Source organism: Aulostomus chinensis, chromosome 4 (genome assembly GCF_037954235.1).
Source record: "Aulostomus chinensis isolate RoL2024-O1b breed Wild chromosome 4, RoL_Achi_v1.0, whole genome shotgun sequence".
NCBI classification, from domain to species: Eukaryota; Metazoa; Chordata; class Actinopteri; order Syngnathiformes; family Aulostomidae; genus Aulostomus; species Aulostomus chinensis.
The window spans coordinates 26,075,282-26,094,505 of record NC_141323.1 but is presented as its reverse complement, the minus strand read 5'-3'; the positions used below and the strand labels follow the sequence as shown (position 1 = coordinate 26,094,505).

The window sequence follows — 19,224 nt, the reverse complement described above, 5'->3', positions numbered from 1 at the left end:
ATGCTAATCTTCCCAAGAACCGCTAGCTTCACAGTTTTCCATGTGAATTTTCGCTCTTTCGTGTTTCTTAATCCGCTCGGAGAGGTGCTTCAGGTCAGTGATTCCTGTCTGTGTCCATGCTGAATCACACCGGTCACTCCTGAAAGGGATGCAGGGGAAGCAAAAAAGTGCGTTGGCTGCTCCACAACCCGTCAGCCACGGCTTGCGCTGAAACCAGCTCCGGCAAAAAGTCCTGTTGTAGGATTTAGCCTTTTCCTTGGACTGCTGCTGGATGTTGATTTCAGGCTTGTCCGGTCCCAGCTCCTTAACGCGGATTTTTTCCGCCATGGTCCTCCTCGCAAAAGGGAAATTTAAAAGGGATCTCACCGAATTCGGTGGAAACTGCTGCTCTTGAACTTCGATCGTTGTTGTCGCCATTTTCTCTCTCACTCACTTCTCGCGGTATTTTTTTTCGTAGGGATTCGGAAATCTGGGAATCTCACTACGCAAAAAGAATATCGCGGGCTCCTCAGCTAGCTTTAGCAATCCAAACCTTCACGCATTTTACGTTGGCGTAGGGGCGACTTTTCCAGTGCCCCTACGCCGTTAAATTTGGCGATGTTGATTGGCCAATTATTCATTTTTTTTCCCTAGCAACCATACAGGATTGGTTAATTAATTGCAGGTCTGGGGCGCTTTGACGAGCGCCCCTAAAGACAAATTATACAGTCTATCAGAGTAAATTCACTATTAATTGAATGAGTCATTTGGCGTAAATGTTGTTTAAATGACCCATATTGCATGTAGACACACACAATTAAGTAAGGCTGACATTGACGATACAAATTGTAAACATATGCACATATATATGTATAAATACATGTAGAGATTTTCCTCTCCACAGCTGGTGGGGCGGCGCCCCAGCGCCCCCTATGAGCCAGCCGCTACTGATACTGGCTTTACTGGGAGATCAGGAGGACAAAGCAGATCTTCACCCTCCACCTCAGATGGTTTCTACTCACAGAGATGAGGGACCAGTTCAAACCAGCTACCTGGAGCTCCCTTAAGCCATTGTCCCCATCAGCTAACATCTGGATCTGGACCTGCACCGGTGCTGACTTGTGTCTTGAATCCCCAGAGTTTGTTGAACCAGAGAAGCTTCAACTGGTGACGGTCGTACAACCAAGCGTGAAGGTGAGCCTGCATTGTCTGATCTGGAGCTAACAGGGGAATTAGCAAGTGCTCTGACTGTTCTAGAGTTGCTGTTGAGTTGAATTTGAATTTATTTGTTGAAATGTTCCAGTTTCTATGAGGTCAGGGAAGATTTGTGTGGATCTAAAGGTCCTTGGTTGGATCCCAGGACATTGTTTTGGCTCATTTGAACATTTTCAAACCCTCGTTGCTCAGATTTTACATGAATTTGATCATGACTTTTGGACAAATGTTCTGTTTATTAATTAAATAATCACTTCAGTTATGAATTAAGTGAGTCACCCAGACTTGGTCAATAACAAAAGTTAGTCTGGTTATTATTCAGTTTCCAGTCAGTTAGGACACACACACACACACACACACACACACACACACACACACACACACACACACACACACACACACAGCCTGTCTGTGGTATAAAATGGTCTGTCACGTTCTCTCACATTGGAAGATTTCTCTGACTCCATTGTCAATAAAGACATTCTGCATCTGACACCTGAGTCTTGATCCACTGATTCCTCTGATCCACCTCTTTCTGCTCCAACAAGGCTGACATGGATCAGGTGGGTCCATGTCATCCAATCAGGAGGTTTCTCCTCTCAATTAATTTTCTTCATCCCAGTTTAGATTGATTCTTCTCAGCCTCATGAAGGAGCATCTGATCAGGTGTTTGACTGCTTGTTAGTTGTAATTCCATAGATTTTAGTCTCAGATGTCATAGAATTAATAAGAACATCTTAAAGACCTTTGTCCAACACTTGAAACTCACCTGTCTGTCGAGGCCCAACTGGCCTTTGGTCGTGAGGTGGTGGATGCATGTGAATGAAATGAGGCTTGTGTTGCTGTGAGGAGCCACTAGAGGGAGACACCTGTCGTTCCTCCCAGCTGACAATGAGGCTTCACAGCTGCATTTGAAGCTGTCCTTTATGAGTCACAACTGTCTCAAGCTCAGGAGCCAAACTCACCAAAAACATATGCAAGTGGCTTTGGACAAAAGCGTCTGCTCAATGAAATTGTAGGATTGTAGAATTCTATAAATGTAGAATATAATTGTAGAAATGCTCTCTCTCGCCACACCCCAACGTCTGTGCCAGGGTCTCTGGCCAGTGGTCAATGGCTCCTATCACCTGCCCAGGATGGATCCAGCTTGCTTGTCTTTGTAATTCTGCACTTATTAGAGACCTGGAAACAAAGGAATGCTGAAAAAGAGAAAATAGGACCTCACACAAATGGGCTTGTAACATAATTTTAAAGAATTGTGTAAATGTGAATCTTTTACAAATGTGTGTGTGAATGTGGTTGTTGTGGCCGAGTGGTGAAGGCGATGGACTAGAAATCCATTGGGGTCTCCCTGCTCAGGTTGGAGTCCTGCCAACAACGTTAAAGTGTTGATGTTCTGGAGGAGACAACATCTGATCTTTGTTAGATCCACGAGTCAAAGGTTTTCTTTAAAGGGCTGTAGAAGCTGAGGATGAGGGAGAGACAGAATTTCAAACCATCTTCGTGAGGACATTTTGAAAAATGATGACATTTTGCCACAGTTATTATTGACTTGGAACACTGCAAAAATATCCCTTCTCCAAAAACCCTCCTCTTCTACTTTGTACCCAAGTTGTCTCCTCATCAGGCACCACAGTGTCCAGGATGTTCAGTCAAAAAATCATTAGTGATTTTAAAAATGTCCATCAAACACAAAATAAGGCTTCAAATAGGTAAAATCACCATCTGTAGACTGGACCAATATGCTGATGTGATCCTTTGATTAGTTTAGGATCAGTCAGAGATCAAAGACTGAAGCAGGAGATCAATGCTCAGAACCCAGAGATCAAAGACAGAATTCAGACATCAGAGACAGAATTCAGACATCAAACACATACCTGATGGAGGCTCCACCCCCCCCCCGACAGTTTCCATGTAAGTCGTAAGTTTTATTTTTAAAGCGCCAAATCACAACAAATGTTATCTTCTTTTTATTCTTTTTATTAAAGATTGAAGCTCCATACAAGACAGAGTTTGTAGACAAGAACATCACAGCCTGGGAAGCTTTCACTTCTTTTGACAGACAGCTTTGATTTCAGGTTCGACCTCTGTAAAATTGAAAGTAAAGTAAATGAAGCACCTGTGAAGGTAAAACTGATGATGTCATGACTTGTTCAGTCCTCCAACGTTAAAGTCCAACAAGCTTTTGATTGTCTCTGATTCTCTGTGGCAAAATCCAACAAGAGGAAAAAGAAAATCTTGGGGTTGTCTCACTTTTTTTCATAGAAACTCTGCATAGGACAGTGATAGGATGCTTGTTTCCTTGGATGAAAAAGTCTGGTACTCTCATCTTCTTAAACATTTACTTGTTCAATCAGGACAAGAGAATCTGAGCTTGGATGTCATTTTTTAGTAAAAGGTGAATTAAACTTGTAAACATCAGCTGGTGTTCACTCTGATGATGTGTCGATGGTCTGTATTCTGCCTTCTGTAGCACGAAGCTGCTGGGAAGAAGCCTGATTATGTCAGAGTTGTGTTCAGTGGCTCCTGCTGGGTCCATTTCTGACAAATAGGCTCCAAAGAGTTCAGCTGTTTAAAAGGTGAGGGTTGCCATCAGCAGACGAGGTGGCCGAGTGGTTAAGGTGATGGACTGCTAATCCATTGTGCTCTGCAAGCATGGGTTTGAATCCCATCCTCGTCCCAAGTGACTCTGGTTTCTACTCCTAGATTATTGAATTACTGTGAGGCTTTTTTTTTTTTTTGGAACTTATTTTTTATTTAACATACATACAGCACAGATAGAACATGACAGAGATGCGCAGACAAATATTCCAGACAAGTGTTCAGATACTTATTCCAAGATACACATGAAAAAAAAAAAAAATTTTTAAAATGTTGATGTTTATAATTCCAATACTGTTTTCACTGGTGCCCATCTTTCAGCAAACTGTCCTGTTTTCAGCTGTAACCTTGCTGTGATTTTTTCCATGATGTATACATTTTTTACTCTATTCCTCCATTGTGATATGTTTGGAGGTTCTGGCTTTAGCAAGCAGGCTGTTATTGTCTTTTTAGCGATCAGAATCAAAATCCTCCACAAAGCAATCAGGTTTCTGTCTGTCAGATTCTCAGGTGGGATGCCGAGGATAAACATTGCTGCGTCCAAAGCAAAATTAATGTCCAAAATTTGCCCAATCTCGTTCCGAACATTCTCCCAGAAGTTCAACAGCTGTGGGCAATCCCAGAATATGTGCGTAAAATCTCCTATTAACTGACATCCTCTCCAACACAGTTCAGATGTGTTGCTATATTTTGAAGTCTTAGATGGAGTTTTGAAATATCTCATCTTCACCTTCCAGTCAAACTCCCTCCACATTGGGCTGCTTGTTAATTTGTGTCCTGCTCTGAATGTTTCCTCCCAATTTTCATCTGGTATAATAGTATTTGTTTCTAATTCCCATTTTTCCTTAACATCCAAATTGTTGTCCTTACATTCATGTTGTAGTACTCTATAGATTTTTGATATTAACCCCTTTTTAGTCTCCCCCTCCAAATACGACAACAGCAATTCCTCCAGCTTAGATGGTGTTCTACAAATATTTTCCCACTCTCTGTGCTTCTGAAGGTAGTGTCTTCATTGTAGAAATTTGTAGAAGTCATGGTTCGGTAAGTTAAACTCTTTTTTAAGTTGTTCAAACGACTTCATATACTGTCCATTGAAAACTTGTGCAATATAAATTAACCCCTTACTTCTCCATTTGTTGTACCCTGCATCCATAACAGATGGTAAAAAGTCTGGATTTCCTGCTATTTTGGTGATTCTACTTATTGAGTTAGATATTTTCAGTTTTTTTCGCACTATTGACCATACTTTTATTGTTACCCTAATCCAGTCATTACGCATCCCCTCTTTTTTCTGCATCTTCTCTTTCAAAAACGGGAGTACCTCCAAAGGTGTTTTCTGACAGGAATTTTGTTCCATTCCCACCCACATTGTGTCTGTCTCCTTCGTGATCCACGTAATAATCGCTCTAAGTTGTGCTGCCCAATAATAATTTTTGAGACTAGGTAAATTTAACCCTCCCTTCTCTTTTGGGCAAAGAAGGATTTTGTATTTGATTCTAGCTTTTTTATTTTGCCGAACAAATTTAGATATGATTTTGTCTAACATCTTAAAAGTTGAACTAGAGACCATAATTGGCAGTGACTCGAACAGAAACAACAATCTGGGTACAATGTTCATTCTCACTGTTTCGATTCTTCCCACCATCGACAGGGGCAATATCTCCCATCTGGCCAAATCCGTCTTTATTTCTGTAATCAGTTTTCCATAATTTTCTTTTAATAGCTGTGATATAATGGGAGTAATAATGATGCCAAGATATCTAAACCCTGTGGTGGTCCATTTGAAATTGAACTTTCCCTCTAATTCAGTTGGATATTTGCCTGAAAGCATCATTGCTACTGACTTAGATTCATTAGTTAAATAACCTGATAATTCTCCATATTCATTCAGATTGTTCAATAAAGCTGGTATAGTTAAGGAGGGTTCACTTAGATATGTTCATATATCGTCAGCAAATAAAGATATTTTATGCTCCACTCCCCCTTCATCTCTTATTCCCTTAATATCCTTATTTTGTCTTATTGATTCGGCTAATGGTTCAGTACTTAATGCCAACAGCAATGGACTCAGACAATCCCCTTGTCTGACCCCTCTTTTGAGGGGAAAGAAATCTGAACAGCATCCGTTAACTCTAATCCGTGATTTGGGGTTTTTATAAACCAATTTTACCCAATCTATAAATGTTGAATGAAACCCAAAAACTTCTAATGTCCGATATAGGAAGCTCCATTTTACCCGGTCAAATGCCTTTTGTGCATCTAAACTGAGCATCAAAGCGGGCTGTCTGTTGTTTTTAGTACATGATATAAGATTTAATGTTCTCCTAATATTGTTAGCTCCTTGTCTACCAGGGATGAACCCTGTCTGATCTGGTTTGATTAATTTTGTTATATATATCTGTATCCTATGTGCTAAAATATGAGTCAATATCTTCAGATCACTACATAACAAGCTGACAGGCCTGTATCCTTCACATGTGGTTGGGTCCTTTCCTTCTTTATGTATGACTGAGATAATGGCTTCTGACCAAGATGTTGCTGGGTCACCTGATGTCAGGGCATAATTAAATCCTTTGAAAAGGGCTGGTGTAATCTCCTTCGCAAAACACTTATAAAATTCTCCCGAGAGCCCATCCGTGCCAGGGGATTTATTATTTTTAAGTACCTTAATTGTATTAGCTATTTCCTGTACTGAGATTGGCCTAACCATTTCAGATGCCTCCTCTGTTAATAATGACGGTAAGTGCAATCTTTTGAGGAATGCCAGTGTTTTATTTTCTAGTGATTGCGAGTCAGGGTCATCATATAGATTTTTATAATATTCTGCAAAGGCTTCTGCTATCTCCGTTGGCTTTATCATATATTTTTTAGAGTTAGGATGTCTTATTTTATTTATCGTCCCATTTGCCTGGGCTTTTCTAAGTTGAAATGCTAATAATCTGCTGGCTCTATTCTCCATCTCATAATATCTCTGATTCGTAAACCTTAAAGCCCCCTCTGCTTTGTAAGTTAATAGTTCATCGAGCCGTTGTTTGATTTTTTTCAGTTCGATAAGTGTTGAGTTACTTGATGTTCTTTTGTGTTCCAATTCCAACTCTCTAATTTTATTCTCTAACATATTTTGTTGCTTTAATCGGGCCTTTCTCATTCTGGAAGATATCTCTATTATTTTCCCTCTAATAACTGCCTTCCCCCCGTCCCATAAAATTGAAGGTGAAACTTCCCCTTTGTCATTAGTTTGAAAGTATTCCTTTAAATTTTGTTTTAGTTCCTTTACCACACTCTCATCTGATAACAGAGATACATGAAGTCTCCAGTATTTGAAAAAAGATTCATTACCCATATCTACCGTTAGCGTAATAGGAGCATGATCACTTATAGTGATGGTGTCTGTGCCACAGTCCAGCACTTTATGCATATGTTGTTGTGAAACGCAGAAAAAATCTATCCTTGAATAACTCCCGTGTGGGTTTGAGTAAAAAGTCAAATCCTTCCCTCTAGGGTTATTTCTTCTCCATGGATCAGTAAGACCTCGCTCTCTTATGATATTATTTAGTACCTTAGATTTTTTTTTACACTTGGTCCCTGTTCTGGAGGCAATCTATCCAGCTTACCATTCTGCACTGTGTTAAAATCACCCCCAATCACTATCATCCCTTTCCCGTTGTTGGCAATTACGTTGGCTATATTTTTAAAGAATGCCGCATTTTCCTCATTTGGGGCATAAACATTTAGTATGGATATTGTCATATCGCTTATGGAACCAACCATCATTATATATCTTCCCAGATGATCTTTTATCACTTTCTCTGGATGAAATTGCAGGGATTTATTTATTAATATGGCGACTCCCCTTCTTTTTCCAAAAGAAGCATGAAATACTTGGTTTACCCATTCCCTTTTCAGTTTGTTACATTCGTTGTCATCCAGATGTGTTTCTTGTATCAAAGCTATTGAACATTGCATTTTTTTCAATTGACTCAGTATTTTCTTTCTCTTTATGGGGTGATTCAACCCATGGACATTATATGACACAAGGTTTAGCCTACTCATATTTGTTTCAGTGGAAACCCAGTAACTTTACATCTCTTATTAACTAATATAACTGTGCAAAAAGTAGCACAGCGAAAAAGATAAGTCTGCATCTCCTCAAGAACTAATACACAATAACAAGAAAAACAAGACTCCCAACTGTCCCCTGACCAGAGAGTTGTGACGAAGGCCCTCTGGTGGTTCGCACTATGTGCACTTGCAACTTCTCGGATGTTGTGTAAAGTTGCCATTTGCTCCACAAAAGCAGTGATTTTGCTCCAAAATAGAACCAAAACAATATTTTGTCTGTTGTTGTTTTTTGTTTTTTTTATAAGTAGTAAATTACCTCTTAACCAGCTCCATTTGTCTTCGTGTATGTCCTTTTTAACAGACACTTTTATTGATCATGTATATTTCAGGGCATCCTCTTCGTATGAAATACTTCACTTGATAAGGGCCCGTAGATCCGTCTCTGTGATGTTTGGCTGCTGTCTTCTCCCCCTCTGTCCCGTCATTATGGTCCAGCTGCCTTGCGCCATCACTCTCTGTAGTCTCTCGGTCTCGTCCTCCTCCTCCACCTGAATCCCCATATTCCTCAGCATGGGTGCAGCATCCATTAATGTGGCAAACGTCTTTGTCCCGTCTTCCAGAAAGACTTTCAGCTGTGCAGGATATGGAGATTGTGCCTTCACGTTCTTCTCCTTCAGTTTCTTTATAACTTCCCTTACTTGTTTCCTCTTTTTTTGTACTTCATTTGTGTAATCCTGGTTAAAGTAGACGTTACGTCCCTCATACGTGAGCTTTTTCTTCCATGCTTCTTGAATCAGCCGTTCTTTCACCCTGTAGTTGAGGAAGCGAACAATTATTGCTCGCGGGGGGGCCGTGTTTTCTCTCGGCTTCGTAGTCAGTGATCGGTGCGCTCTCTTGAAATGAACCGCCATTTTATCAGGGAAGTTCATTGAGGACTGAATAAAATGAGTCACAAATCCTATGGTGTCGTTTTTCTCAGCACCCTCTGGGATTCCGTGTATTCTTATGTTGTTTCTTCTTGATCTTGATTCCAAGTCCTCGCATTTCGCGGACAGCCTTGCCTCGTGTTGAAGTAGAAAAGTGACCATTCTTTCCAGCCTCGCCGTCCGGCCTTCCGTGTCGTTAATCCTCTCTTCCATCTCATCTGACCGCTGCTCCAACTGAGCCATTTTCTCCCCCATTTCAGCTATTTCAGCTTCTAGTCTTGCTAAGGCTCCTTTGTTTTCCGTCACCGCGTCTGCATGTTCTTGGCGTAGTTTAAGGAGCTCCGCTAATATCATCGATACCTTGTCTCCGGACATCGCCATCCCCGGTGCGGCGCTCCGCGCTCCGCCGGCGCCTGTATCATTCGCATTTTCTTTCTTAGCTGACTTCCCTTTTTTGTCCATTTTATTTCTCTTATCTTTAGTCTCTGATTATCCGCGTCCTCGACCCCTTTCTGCTGCTAATATCACGTTAAAGAGCTATTTTTACATTAGTTTTCTCTCGGAGCAATTCTCCCTCGTGTCTTCTACATCATGGCGTCACCGGAAGTCCCTTCACATGATTTTCATTCAGAAACAATAGAATTGTCAAATACCACAACAGTTTTCAGCGTGCTGGTAAACAACATACACACACACACACACACACACACACACACACACAAATAGTTTGTGTTTGTGAGAAGATAAAAAAAATCTACTGTGCGTCAATGAAGATAAATTGTTGAATATCAATCCTCTACTCATGCTCATGGGAGTGTAGTTGTTGTGGCCGAGTGGTTAAGGCGATGGACTAGAAATCCATTGGGGTCTCCCCGTGCAGGTTGGAGTCCTGCCAACAACGTTAAACTGCTGTTCCAGAGGAGACAACATCTGCTCCTACTGTAGGTCCATGTGTCAAAGGTTTTCTTTCAAGGGCTGTAGCAGCTGATGATGAGGGAGAGAGAGAGGATTGGTAGCATGTTGTCTTGTCTCAACCATTCTGGTGTTGACCAAAATCTTTGTTGATACTCCAGTGGTGGTGAAGGTGATGGAAATGTTCCAGGTTGGACGGTTCCATGTTCAACCAGTTTCATCTGGAACTGAGGTGGAGCTTAGGGTTAAGTAGGAATTGGTTTGGTTTAGTCCCTGGGAATGTCAGTTGGTGTGTGTGTGTGTGTGTGTGTGTGTGTGTGTGTGTGTGTGTGTGTGTGTGTGTGTGTGTGTGTGTGTGTGTGTGTGTGTGTTTACATGCAGACTTTCCCTTGTGACAGCTGATTTGGTTTGGAATCCATCTTAGTCAGGACATTTTGAGAAATTCTATCATGTAGTTTTAGTTACTTTGATTTACAACACTGGAAAAAAAATCCCCTCCCCTCCAAAAACCCTCCTCTTCAACTTTGTACCCAAGTTCTACAATTCTACAATTCTACAATTTCATTTAGCAGACGCTTTTGTCCAAAGCGACGTACAACACAAGCAAGAATTTAGACTTAATTAAGGAAAAGTCCATAGGAAGCGCAAAAGTGCTTCAGTTGTGATTTGGTCACAGGTACCGCCATCTAGTGGCAGAAGAAGTGTCGCCCCCCCCCCCTCCCTTTTTTTTTTCTTTTTTTTGACAGACATACAACATCACACAACACAGTTAGTGCTACATAATCACTAAGTGCTGGGTCTTGGACCCTCTGACTTATTCTACCCCACAGCACAAAGAGGAGAAGAGTCAGGTCAAGTGCCTCGGTGCTCTCTGAACAATTGAGTCTTCAATTGTCTCTTAAAAGTAGAAAGGGACTCAGCAGAACACACAGAGTTGGGTAGTTTGTTCCACCATTTGGGAACAACAGAAGAGAAGAGTCTGGCTAGAGATTTGGAGCAGCGCTGGGCTGGAAGCACCAGGCGTGCTGCTGCATTCTGGATCATCTGCAGAGGCTTGAATGAGCATGCAGGGAGGCCTCCCAGAAGAGAGTTGCAAGTTGTCTCCTCATCAGGCACCACAGGATCCAGTAGGTTCAGTTAAAACAAGTCATTAGAGATTTAAAAAAATGTCCATCAAACACAAAATAAGGCTTCAAATAGGTTTCCAATTTTACTTCATGTTGACACATTTTGTCCATTTAACATCAGGACTGCTCCCAGATCGTCTCCATGACCTCATCCCAGCACCAGAGACTTTGCTGTGACACAACAGCAGACAGCAACAAGGACTGCTGCAGTGCACTTGGTAATTGGATGCACTGAAGTCATCCAGTCATGTGACTGAAGTCATCCATTCATGTCAGTGATGTCACTTGGCAGGGCTGTCATTGCCGTCTCATTCTAGAAAAGAATCCAGACTCCACATGTGGCTCTCATGATAACTGATGGACCTCTGGTTGGAGGCTGGACGATGATGTTTGGTCTGGGGGGGTTAAGATTGTGGGGGTTGTTTCAGTTCTTGTGCTGAAGGCTTTCACCATGACAGTCAGACTCTCATCTGTCCTTCATGTTCCCTCAAATGTGCAGTGTGGACCTCACACACTGAAATTTAGCCTGAAAACTCTTCATGAAAAGCAGGTGACTCAGAGTCTCTGTGGCTCAATTGGTCAGCGCGCTCGGCTGTTAACCGAGAGGCTGGTGGTTCGAGCCCACCCAGGGGCGATGAACAGGTTCTACTGGTTCTTAGGACTCTGTTGATCAGCTGCTGAGTTGCTACTTGATGTCAACATTGGTCTGTTTCATCCTGAGTAGTTTGATCATAGCAGAGTCGTTGCATCAATGATCTGAATGTGGACAGACACATTGACCCTCCACAGCAGACGCATGTGACAGACCTCTTGATGAGACACTTTGTGGTAAAGCCAGATTCTCCCAGTCCCACTGACATATTTCAATCACACATGTTCAGAGATGATTTTGTTTTCCTGAATACATTTATTATTTTCTGATCACCTTGTGGATTTTTCATCATTCTCCTCATTACCATACTTTAGGTTGCAGTATGTACACCTTAGTTAGTCTTGGGTTTCAGAAATCATACAGCATACAAATAATAGCAGGTTGAAACATATTTATTTAAAAGAATTTAACATGGTCACACACACACACACACACACACACACACACACACACACACACAGAGCCCGTCTTTGGTATAAAATGGTCTGTCACGTTCTCTCACATTGCACAACAACAAAACAAACAAAGACGGCCATGTCCAGTGTGGTCCTGGATATGACGACTGGACTGCAGGGTCCCAGTATCACTGTGACAATTCTTTTACCAGCTATGACCTTGGACAAGAACTTCTCAGGAGGAAACTTGTCATGGTGGCACAGTGAAGAAAACTGGACCTGAGCTGCCTGCTGAAATCTTGCAGGTGAAGGACAGAGCTCCACCTCTTTGACAGACACCACCACTGTTGGCTCATGTTGTCAAAAAATGAAGTGTGTCAGTTTTTGACACACACGTATCTAAACACACACACACACACACACACACACACGCATCTAAACACACACACACACACACATGCATGTTCTTGCACACAGAGACTTTTCCTCTGTTTTTGTTTTTTACTGGTTTTGAACCAGTATTTGGTTTCTTTTGGTTTGATTTGCTTGACTGGTTGTTGTTTTTTTGACCTTGCAAATCCATATTTTGGGTTCTGGCTTGTTCTGGTTTTCATTTTGTGTTTGTATTAAAGTTCTGTTGCTGAAAAAGAGACTTTTTTTCCTTTTTCTTGAAGTAAATATATGAGGGTCGAAACTGACCCATAACACCATGGATGTTACAATAGTTAATAATATTAAAATGAAGAATAAATCAAACCAATCCATGTCAGAGATGTGTTCTAACACCCCTCAGTAATGGTCAGGAAACACAACAACCTTTTGTTTATTTCTATGATTTTCTTGAGGTTCATTTTACCATTTTTTTTAACTGAAATCGAGGGTTTACTGACTAAAAAAAGGTCCAGAGGCCCACAACAAAATATTCCCATCAATATTTCCATGGATAAGGAAGCCTAACAAGGAAACCAAGAGATGGGAAACAACTTGGATGATAGAAAATTGTTTTTAGTTTATTTTACAGCTGATTGAAGACGTGGGTCAAAACAGACCTGTTAACATAAGAGATGGGAACAGAAAGCTAACACAAGAGGAAGGTTGAAGCTATGAAAAAGGAGTTTGATAAAAATCTTGAACTGACAGTAGAAATATCCTTTTGTATGTTTACCTTTGTTGACAGAAGTCACTTTAGCTTGGCAGTGAAAAGAATCTCTGCTAGCTTGACAAATAAGTGCACAAACTGGGTTCAAGCTGGACTTTGGACACTGGTATCTGCAACAACTCCCATCAACTCCTAATCTAGCATCTCTGCTGTGGCTCAAACTATTTTACAGAACATTTGACAGACCTGTGGAGCAGTGAGGATAGACATGAGTTGATCCACATGATCCACTGAAGCGCCATTTTCCCCTGCCACTGAGGTCACCAACATGAGCTGGAGTTGGGAATCTTGAACTGAACCTGGTATCACAGCGACACCTACTGCTGCAAAATGGAACAGCAACATTGAACCCAAGTACAGGATTGGAGGGAGACTGATGGTCGCTGTTTGGGTTTTTGAAGAACAAGGAGGGCTTTGGTTCAAGCTGGATTCTCAGAGACTATTTCCCCAACCTCTACAATGGAATCTACACTGTCATCCAGTCAGGTGACTGAAGTCATCCAGTCACGTGACTGAAGTCATCCATTCATGTCAGTGATGTCACTTGGCAGGACTGTCATTGCCATCACATTCTAGAAAAGAACCCAGACTCCACATTTCCTCCTATCTATTATTGTGTCCCACCCTCCTGGTCCTTACTCTGAATTCTCAGAGTTTATATCCAGTTCAGTTCTCAAAACAGATGAAGTCATGAGTGTCGATAAATTTCCTTTTCTCCACTGATTATATGTCAAGGTTTGTGTGTGGGGGTGGAGCCTATCCCAGCAGCTTTCGGACAAGAGGCGGGGTTCATCCTGGATGTGTCACCAGTCCATCACAGGTCCAACACATAGAGACAGACAACCATTCACACTCACAGCCACACCTACAGTCAATTTAGAGTATCAATCAGCCTCGTCCCCTCTTGATGTCTTTGTACTGTGGGAGGAAGCTGGAGTACCAGAGAGAACCCACACAGACACAGGGAGAACATGCAGACTCCACACAGCTGGGGCTCAAATCTGGAACCTTCTTGCTGTGAGGCCACAGTGCTGACCACTGCACCATTTTGTCCCCTGAAAATGCCACCAGATCGTTTGGATTTCCTGTAAAATGAAGTACACATGAACATGAAGAGGTTTTCACAGGGCTGGTGGTGCAACGGATAGCATGACTGACTACTGTCAGAAGCTTCTAGGTTCAACTCCTGGCTCGCTCACTTAAAACTTTATACTGAGAAGCTTTCACACCTGAAGTGTGAACCACTGCTAAAAGTCCCTGAAATCCTCCAAGGTTTCCTCCTTGTCTGCTGTAAGCATGAACACATGCATGGATCCTGCTACCTCTCACATGTTAAGCTGGCACTTGACAGTGACAGCAGGAGAACAAAAGAGCTTGGTTCTAACGTTACTTGACAGCACTTTTTAGGGCCTGAGCCAGAAGATCTCAGAGTTTTGTGTTTGATCTTAGAATTCTTTCTTTGATCTCACCTTAGACAAAGACATGGAAGCTCAATCTGCTGTTGAGGAGGCCGTGATCCTATAGTGGTTAGTACTCTGTGTTTTGGCCGCAGCAACCCCGGTTCGACTCCGGGTCACGGCAGCATGAGACAAATTTCTTGTGTGTATTGATGGACACAAACCAAGCAGAATTTTCCCACAATGCAATAGGGCGGTGTTTGGTCAGTGTTGAGCAGGCGTCAGTCTGACAATGATGTCATATTATTTTGTTATCACTTGACCAGACCCAAAAGTAGGCTCCAGGTATCAGTCTCTTCTCAATGCTAATGTCTGCTAGCTTAGTCTGCTACTTTGATGGCTCTGACTACAAAAAGGTCCAGACCCCTGGATATGGTGGTTCCTACCTAAATGTAGATTCTGTCAGCTCATGTTTTGAAATCAACTCACCATGAACACAAGTAGATTTCAATGGACTGCAAATGTGTCTCATTTAATGGTAAACATGTCAAATATAAATTCCATCACCTGAGGAGGTCTGCTGCTGGAATTAAGCTCCAGATATTCACAAGATATTTTATATCTTAAAATAAAGCATTTTTATATTTGATTTATTATTCATTAGCCTGCTTCATGTGGTGTGATTTTATGTGTCCTATATTGAATCGAACTTTGTAAACGATCGTCCCTCAGGATGTTGAATGATGTCAAAAAAGTGTTCTCTCAGCTCTCCTTTCCTCTAAATAGAGGAGTCTCTGCTGAGGTCGTTCCCTCTCAGAGTCCTGACGTCTATTCGGATGCACCGAGAGACTCAGGCAAACAGAAGACAAGGGCAAGTGAAGTAACCGGAAAATGAGAGGGAAGGTTCGACATCAAACTAAAACAGGAAGAACAGGACACAAATGGGATATCAAAATAAGAGAGACCATGAGACATGACCCCCCAGTTCCTGCTGCTTCCAGCTCTTCATATCGAGCCCCTCGTACAGTGGTTGAGAGAGACCACAAATATTAAAGGTGTCTACATAAATGGAGAAGAACACAAGGTGGCGCTGGACGCTGATGATGTTTTAACATATTGAAGTGAGCCCCCTAACACAGGACCTGCATTAATAAAACTCTTTGAAACACTGGAAGCTCTGCTGGATATAAATTCTCCATTCTAATCACTCACCTCCAGAACACATGGAGGAAAACCTCCACCTGGATTGGGGCCAGAACTCCTTGAAGATGATAGAAGAAGATGGAACTCCATTTCCTTTCTGAGTCTGAGTCACAGGGTTGATAGAGTAAAAATAAATGTCCTGCCACAAGATCTCTTTCTAGTTCCAGGACCAACTGGAGAAATTGCCTTCAAAACCGTTTCTGAATTGAACAAAATGCTTTCCAGATTTATCTTGCAGGGGAAGAAACCCAGGCTCAAATTTAAACCACGACATGAATGAGCCCCAGTTCCTGCTGTACTGGCCCATCAAAATCTGGAAAAATGTTTCCGTAATGTCCAAATCTCAATGAATAATTTGGAATGTTAACAGGAGAATATCACTACAAGTCATTTAATGATGTGCTTTTAATCCTGGGTTCAAGCCTCATGAAATGAACCCTAGATTTAAATCCTGGATTCAAAGAGAGTAACAACTTTCTACTCACTTGTGGAAAATGGAAATTTAAAAGATTTGAAAGCCTGAGAAGAGAATATCACTGAGAAAGTCTGACTTTTTAGAATCCTCTTAGGTGAGCAATTATTTTAGAACACGACATCAGAAATGAAACAGACTTTAATGATCCAATGCTGAAAATATTTTTGGCTGCCCATCAAGAAACAAGAAAACCTCATATTGTTTGTTGTTTTCCATTTGACCTGATTCTTGGTTGTCAACTAACTGGCTCATTGGCTTTCTTGATGGAACAACAAAAGCAAAAGTTGAAGACTTTGAATATCCAGGCCTCTGGCGTGATTCTCAGCTGTCATTTAAATTTCACATGAACTCAGTGTCCAAGCAAATATCTGGTGGGCTAAAATGACTTTTGTCGTTCTGTTGACTTTTTCCATGAGACGTCTGGAAAAGTATTATAACACAGTTCATGTTCCCAATGTTGGACTACGCTGGTGGTTTCTATGGGAACACTGGTGACGGCCCCAGGCCTGTGGTCCTATGCAGCGTTGTGTGTGTAGGGTCCTGTTGGTGGGTGTGTTTGTGTCTTTGCAGGTTTGACGTCCTCAACAGTCAGGTTCCTTCATACCTGACAGAGCTCATAGGTGAACCCTGCCTCTCGCCCATAGATGCTGGGATAGGCTCCAGCCCCCCTGCGACCATTAATGTAGGTGTTTTGTTAATTGCATGCCACATGAAATTATTATTGGTCACTTTTCTAGCAACAGTCTCACAGTGGCAAGACAAGAACACTTCTACTTTTGATGATGACAGTTTGTTCAACACTAAACTTCATCCAGTACCATGTTGTCAAACACTGGAACATCCACAGCACCTGAACAGGGACTTGAACCCTGGACCCTCAGATTAAAAGTCTGATGCTCTACCGTCTGAGCTACTCAGGCTCTTTATACAGCATTTAGACAGGAAAAGAAACACCTGTGAAGGTCAAACTGATGCTTTCTTGACTTGTTCAATCCTCCATGTTAAAGTCCACCATGCTTTTGATTGGCACTGATTCTCTGTGGCAAAATCCAACAAGAGGCTCCAAAAATGTCTTGAATGTCATAAGAATGCACAGGACAAGATGGTAGTTTCCTTCATGTCTGCAGTTCCTCCACTGGAAAGTAAAGTGAATGCTGTTCCTCTGCTGAAACCTGGGATCGGACCAGGGACCTTTAGATCTTCAGTCTAACGCTCTCCCAACTGAGCTGTTTCAGCTCTGAGGGAGGGCCCTGCTTCTCTCATTTTATAATCTCTTCCACTCTCACTAGAACTTAGAGAGGATTTGAGCTTCTGAAGTCATGACACATTGAACAGTTCTACAGGACCATTTTTGATGAATGTCTGAATCACACAAGCCTTTTTTGTTTGTCTTCTTCCCAGTTGCCTCAACATTGTGTGAGCCAATAATTCCACATCTGTACCAGACAAACCTCTGGTTGGTGGGTTTTCTGGATCTTTCTGTTCTAACAGTGTCTTTTGTCTTAATTATGCCTCTTTCACATGAAAACAAACACAAAATGAAAAGCAGAACAAGCCAGAACCCAAAATATGGATTTGCAAGGTCAAACAAACAACAACCAGTCAAGCAAATCAAACCAACAGAAACCAACTACTGGTTCAAAACCAGTAAAAAACAAAAACAGAGGAAAAGTCTCTGTGTGCAAGAACATGCATGTGTGTGTGTGTGTGTGTGTGTGCGTGTGTGTTTAGATGCGTGTGTGTCAAAAACTGACAACATGAGCCAACAGTGGTGGTGTCTGTCAAAGAGGTGGAGCTCTGTCCTTCACCTGCAAGATTTCAGCAGGAAGCTCAGGTCCAGTTTTCTTCAATGTGCCACCATGATAAGTTTCCTCCTGAGAAGTTCTTGTCCAAGGTCATAGCTGGTAAAAGAATTGTCACAGTGATACTGGGACCCTGCAGTCCAGTCGTCATATCCAGGACCACACTGGACATGGCCGTCTTTGTTTGTTTTGTTGTTGTGCAACGTGAGAGAACGTGAAAGACCATTTTATACCAAAGACAGGCTCTGTGTGTGTGTGTGTGTGTGTGTGTGTGTGTGTGTGTGTGTGTGTGTGTGTGACCATGTTAAATTCTTTTAAATAAATGTGTTTCAACCTGCTATTATTTGTATGCTGTATGATTTCTGAAAACCAAGACTAACTAAGCGCGCTGACCGATTGAGCCACAGAGACTCTGAGTCTCCTGCTTTTCATGAAGAGTTTTCAGGCTAATTTCAGAGTGTGAGGTCCACACTGCACATTTGAGGGAACATGAGGGACAGATGAGAGTCTGACTGTCATGGTGAAAGCCTTCAGCACTAGAACTGAAACAGCCCCCACCATCTTAACCCCCCCAGACCAAACATCATCGTCCAGCCTCCAACCAGAGGTCCATCAGTTATCATGGGAGCCACGTGTGGAGTCTGGATTCTTTTCTAGAAAGTGACGGTAATGACAGTCCTGCCAAGTGACATCACTGACATGAATGGATGACTTCAGTGCATCCAATTACCAAGTGCACTGCAGCAGTCCTTGTTGCTGTCTGCTGTTGTGTCACAGCAAAGTCTCTGGTGCTGGGATGAGGTCATGGAGACGATCTGGGAGCAGTCCTGATGTTAAATGGACAAAATGTGTCAACATGAAATAAAATTGGAAACCTATTTGAAGCCTTATTTTGTGTTTGATGGACATTTTTTAAATCTCTAATGACTTGTTTTAACTGAACCTACTGGATCCTGTGGTGCCTGATGAGGAGACAACTTGCAACTCTCTTCTGGCAGGCCTCCCTGCATGCTCATTCAAGCCTCTGCAGATGATCCAGAATGCAGCAGCACGCCTGGTGCTTCCAGCCCAGCGCTGCTCCAAATCTCTAGCCAGACTCTTCTCTTCTGTTGTTCCCAAATGGTGGAACAAACTACCCAACTCTGTGCGTTCTGCTGAGTCCCTTTCTACTTTTAAGAGACAATTGAAGACTCAATTGTTCAGAGAGCACTGAGGCACTTGACCTGACTCTTCTCCTCTTTGTGCTGTGGGGTAGAATAAGCAGAGGGTCCAAGACCCAGCACTTAGTGATTATGTAGCACTAACTGTGTTGTGTG

General features: G+C 42.1%; 2 non-coding genes across 2 annotated transcripts; one reads left to right on the top strand and one right to left on the bottom strand.

The window, feature by feature from the left end:
* The first annotated feature begins 9,605 nt into the window (after nucleotides 1–9,605).
* On the top strand, nucleotides 9,606–9,687 carry trnas-aga (transfer RNA serine (anticodon AGA)). Its single transcript has one exon. It is a non-coding gene; the product is annotated as a tRNA-Ser (tRNA).
* A 7,266-nt stretch (nucleotides 9,688–16,953) lies between these two features.
* trnak-uuu (transfer RNA lysine (anticodon UUU)) lies at nucleotides 16,954–17,026 on the bottom strand. The gene has a single exon. It is a non-coding gene; the product is annotated as a tRNA-Lys (tRNA).
* Nucleotides 17,027–19,224: the final 2,198 nt, after the last annotated feature.